Genomic DNA, 5,809 nt, shown 5'->3' on the forward strand with positions numbered 1-5,809 from the left:
AAGGATAATTTATGTCAATTCACTCCTTTCAGATTAAGTTTGGTCTAAGGAAATCGAGTAACTTATTCAAGGCAAAGCCAAAACTTGTCTTAAACTTTTAGTCTCATTTATGTTCATTAGTTTTTTTTTCTTTAACCTTTGCTTTCTTATAACCATATTTACACATTTCAACAATTTTTTTTGTCTCTAAAATCTCCCATTATTTTTGAGTCTGTATATCCTTAGATCAGACTTTATATCAAGAAGAGTTCACTGGATTCTAGCCCTCAGTAGACCTCCAGTGTGATATTTGGCAACATGGAACTCAGAGTCTTCATCTCCTTATATTGGCCTATATTATGAAAAATGCTAGTGAATGATTTTAAAATACTCTGCCAAGCACTAAGTGACAAAAATGACCATGGCTGCATATGTCTAATAATGGACTTAACAGACTCACTTAATGCTACTTCAATATATCATACAAAAAAAAAAAATATTATTTTAAAAATGTATGTAATTCTCCCTTTTTCAGAGCCTCCAATTGTCAGAATCTATATTTATTTTACCTTTCCCAGTAAAGGCACCCCTTTTTGTTTTCCTTTTATTCTATTTTTTTTTTAATATCCAAAATTATCCACCTTTTCTGATCATCTATTCTTTGCATTGACTACCTTAGGAATCCTCTAGTTCTTCAAAATAATAGCCAGGAAGTTTTAAATATGGGCTTCTTCTCAGATATATGAAATATAGTTGTCATAATGGCCGACTTTTAACACAGATGACATCATTTTAACATCATAATAGAACTAAGAATTCCTAGTTCTGTCAATATAAAAGAGGTGCTAGAAAGTTTATAATTGATAGGCCCAAAATGGATAAAACCAAATACACTAAAAAGCTTATTGCTGATTTAAAACATTGGGTATTTTTAGCAATTTCTTTCTTTGTGATGGTGTCTTGTAGACATATACTTGGCCATGAGTGGAAAGCACGTTTTGTTTGGGAACGATCTGCTACTGAGATCAGCATTGCTAACTTTTTATATGTAGCAACCCAAGGCTCGCCTCACCATTCCTGTTGTAAAGGCAACTCTTGCAGCACTTTTACTCTTTTTTACCATTCCGTTTCAAGATATATAATTAATCCTCCCATAAACTCCACTAGATAAAGGAATCTCACTCAATACAACATTGAAAGTTAATGATAAATTATAAAACAAAATTCTGAGGTCTCAGCAAATGCTTTCCTTTTCTCTGCCTTCTATACCTTTTAGTGAAGTGAATTTTTCAGTAGCATATGTTAATGTGCAACTAGACAGTAAGGGCAGTGAGTCAAGCCTAAATACTGTTCTGCAGAATGAAGTCTTGCTCATAGTATGTGTTAATACATGATGACTAAATCTATGTGCATAGTTATATAACTTTATTCATACATATATAGTTATGTAAATATCTACGTATGATTAAATGTTAATGCTACTGAAAGGGCTTGCATATACTCCCTTCGCCACATATTTGAGCTTATTCTAATAAATAATAAATTATGAATTGATTAGGGTAATCACTTATTTTCAACTATAATCTTTTATTCATTTATTTGAACAGAGGTTTAGGTCAAAACTTTTTTATTTATGTAGCTGCTTTCTGTTTTCAAACTAATTACACAAAATTTTCCCATTTGATCTTTGCACTATATGTGTAGAAAGGTAAATGTTAGCATTCTTATTGTACAAGAAAGGAGAAGGAGATTGAAGTTAATATGAACAAATATGTTTATTGGGGCTAAGGTAGGGAATAGTTATTTTAGCAACAAAATTAATTTGCCAAATATTTATGTTTAGAGAACTCATCAAAGTATTTTTTATGTGTAAACATACATGCTCATTCACTATAGCACTGGGTGTGTTTTCAGGAGGTGAATTTTGGATCTTCCCAGAGGCTCTTTTCTAAATGGATATGCAATATCATTTTTGTTGTAATCAGCAATAATTATTTTTTATGCTGTAGCATCAGACTCCTTCCTTCAGTTTCTTTGTGCTCTTAAGATAACAGCATCCCTCTTGAGTAAGGATGCAGTCTCTGCATATTCTGTGGAGAAGATGTCAGCTGTGGACAAATGAAAGTGCTGCTGTGTTTTATCTGGCTTCTTAGAGATAAGCACTCTAAGGTCAAGATAAGTTTTTATGCTCCTGTTCTCTATATTAATTGCTTTAAATGATGATAAGAGGTCAGAACACAAGGGTTCTTCTAATTTACTTCTGAATTACTCTGGGTGTGTGTGTGTGTGTGTGTGTGTGTGTGTGTGTGTGTGTGTGTACATATATAATGTCTCAGAGGAAAAGTCAAAAGAAAAAATGTAATGAGTAATGAATTTAGAGACCAGAAATGTGACAGAAGACATAACGCCATGACAGCCAGAGTAGTACTCAAGCATGGATTGTGGCCATGTTGAATGCAGTCTGTCAGTTTGAAGAGGAAAAATCCATGAAACTATTTTGTTCACAGCCTTAAACAAAATTGAAATGTGAGATTAATTTTTATATACATAGAAATCCCATTGCTCATACCGTTAATGATTATGGTGTCCTCTAAAGTTCTACATGTCCTTTTAAGGAATTCATTGGTTTGTCTGCAAATATTTAACTAATAGAATACAGTCTGTCTCACCTAACATATTTCCATGCCATTTTCACGCTACTGTTAATATTATTAAATTTCTAATTTGTTCTTATGCTTGTGCTACATTGTATCCACAATTCTTGAAAATGGATCCATGATTAAAATGTGGGTCACTGAAGCATAAAATTGATGAAAAGAGTAACTTAAATAGTACAACCCAAACTAACATCATCAAAAAAGAGTGAACTGGTCTCCAGTGGTGAATATGGAATGCAAATCGGTATATGCTGGGAGAAATAAATCTGCAAGTGTCCTGACTGAACATATGTGACAAGAAAAGTGCAAACAGAAAGTACATTTATGAATAACTAAAAAAATTGAATTATATTTGGCAGAAAATTCATTTACTACAATTACTCAGTTCAATCAGGAGAATAAATGTCTGGTCAGACTATTTTATGAAGGATTAATCAGCGTCTTCCCTCTGCTTCCTTGTGAAGTGTATGGCTTGTACTTGGAGAATTTCTTTGCTTCCCTCAACTACGTTTTCAAGAAAAGATCAAACTTTTCTAAATGTTGTAGAATGGTAGTGGTAAAAAAAAACCTGAATTGAGGTAAAGAGAATCTTTAATCAAAGAGACAATTGCGGTAGGGGAAAGGGGAGTATTGCCACAGAACGACTCTAACCACACAATCTGCAAGTGTCTCAAAAGATCAGGCAGAGGCACTGCTCGGTAGGCCAGACTGGCACCTGGCAGGGGAGGATGGCCCCCACCTAGGGTGATGCGGGGAGCGGCTGAGCCCAGGATGCTCATGGTGAGGCCTTCCTCACTCATCCCACATGTTGATCATCTTTCTGAAGAAGAATCTCCATGGCCAGAACATTTTTTGAAAATCATTTTGAGCAAAATATCTTCTCAATAACAAAATAACCACATCAGAATGCTCGGAAAACTGAAGCCAAACTTACTATCAGCTTGTCTGGTGATTAGGTCTGTGACTGTTTTACTTGGGCTAGCATGCCACAGCATGCCATCACCTAATAGAGGAACTTAGCCAGCCAGTCAAGTTGGAGAACACAAAGACCACTGTGTGAACTGGCCTGGCCATCAAAGCCATCAAAATCATTGGCTATCACAAATAAACACCTTTATTATTTATTGGAGATGTGCCTAGGTGTGGAACCACATTCATGAGGGCCATGCTAGATGCACACTGACATTTGCTGTGCAGAGGTCACCAGGGTCACTCCTCAAATCCTGGCCCTGAAGTGGATGTGGTCACAGTCAAGTAAAGAGAAGATTTACTTGAATGAGGCCGGTATGACAGATGAAGGGTTGGATTCTGCCATGCAAGCCTTCTTAATAGAAATCATTGTGAAGCATGGGCAGCTGGACTCTTTTTTATGCAATAAACATCCTTTTGCCCTGAAATTCTTAATTTACCTTTCTAGGTTATTCTCCAGTGCTGAATTTCCCTGATGGTCTGAGATGGCCAGGCATTAGTACATTCAGTGATTTCTCAGAAAGTTACTATAGCTGGATTTGACCTGAACAGCTATGAAGACTGTTTGACCAAGTGGAATTTGTGCCATAGAGACCATGTACAACCAGTCTATAGAGGTTGGTTATAAAATATGCATGTTGGTTTGCTATGAACAACTGGTCTTACATCCTGAACGGTGAATGGGAACCCTCTTAAAGTTCTCCCATATTCCATGGAACCACTCAGTATTGTACCAGGGAGTGATGACTGGGAAAGCTGGGGAGTGTCTCTGTCCAAAGTGGAGAGATCTACAGACTGAGTAATTGCACCAGTCAATGTGGGAGCACTATCAAAATGACTTGGGAAGAAGATACCTCCAGATGTTTTACAAGACATGGTGGTGATGGCACCCATGTTTGCCAAACGTGCAATGTGACTCATATGCCAATCCCCTATCTATGGAAAACCTAATCCCAAATCCTTGAAAATACTAGAAGAGACTATAAAGGAGAATCTTAACTATCTGACTTCTTAAAGAAAAATCCCAGACTAGGCAAGTGGTGTAGTAGAGCCAGGAATCTCTTTTAGTAGAGACTGCTGACGTTTCAATGGAAGGGAAATGTCTAGGACTGGCTGCCCCCTGATGAGATGAGTGGAGTGTGTGCGCCATGGCTGCATGGCCTGTTCTTTTGCTGATCTCGCCCCATGAAGAGAGTGGAGGTGTCAGCACACATTTGAGACTTCCTGAGTGATCTGCTTCCTGAGTAAAGCTCTCTTGATCCTAATGACATGCACAGCATTATCTGTGCATAAGGCGCCCAGAGGGGACATGTGTTTTCTATGAAAACTGCTCTTGTCCTCATCTTTTTTTTTTAAACCAGACTCCAAACTTTGTTTTCAAGGGGAGGGCTTAAAAATGGGATTCTGTAAACAAAATTGGGCAGTTTCATTTTGGAATAGGTTGTCTGTACATGTTCTAATGTTTTATAGAACACTTGTGCCTGTTTAAATGTATTGATGTGGATAATATTAAATATTTTAATTATTTAAATAATTCATTGTTTCTGAGAAATTAGGAAATTACCATATACATTTAAAACTTAATGCATTTTGTATTTTACATTTCAAAATAAAAGCTTTAAATGTGGGGAAAAAAAGATCAGGCAGAAAGGAATTTTACAGGAATAAACAAGGCTAGAAAGAATCAGGTATGGGGACTGAGCAGGTGGTATGATTGGACAGTTAATTAGGGAACTTCTGTCCCTGAAGTCAGCTGATTCTCAGAAGATGTTACTAAGGAGGGTTGTTCCACATTCTGATGATGGCTCAGGTTGAGGGTGGGTCAGAACTCAGGGTCCTGAGGACAGCAGAGAAGCTTTACTAAATTTTGGTCTAGTCAATGTAGCAGGCATTTTGTCAGATTGGTCAGTGAGTATAAATCGTTCAGCTAATTAAGCGTGAGACAAAAAGTGAGAATGTGGAGGGTCTGTATCTGGCCTTGTCATAGGTAAACAAGGGGACATCTGGGATTCTTATACAAGTCATATGGGGAGGGGTGGTTCTTTGCAACAAGCCATTTTTCGGAACATAAAAATTGCAAGGGATTTCTTTAAACTTTGCTGTTTTCTGGAGCATGTGGCTCAAGTAAAGATTAACATTGTCAATAGTAATCCAAACAATGGCAATGGAAGTAACTCTGAAGAATTCCCAGAGTTACTACTAAT

At 36.8% G+C, this 5,809-nt stretch overlaps 1 pseudogene; it reads left to right on the top strand.

Annotated features, from left to right (window-relative positions):
• Positions 1 to 3,542: 3,542 nt before the first annotated feature.
• On the top strand, positions 3,543 to 4,673 carry LOC134385703 (protein-tyrosine sulfotransferase 1-like; annotated as a pseudogene).
• The last annotated feature ends 1,136 nt before the right edge of the window (positions 4,674 to 5,809 follow it).

The sequence above is a fragment of the Cynocephalus volans genome, chromosome 9 (genome assembly GCF_027409185.1).
Source record: "Cynocephalus volans isolate mCynVol1 chromosome 9, mCynVol1.pri, whole genome shotgun sequence".
Lineage (NCBI taxonomy): Eukaryota > Metazoa > Chordata > Mammalia > Dermoptera > Cynocephalidae > Cynocephalus > Cynocephalus volans.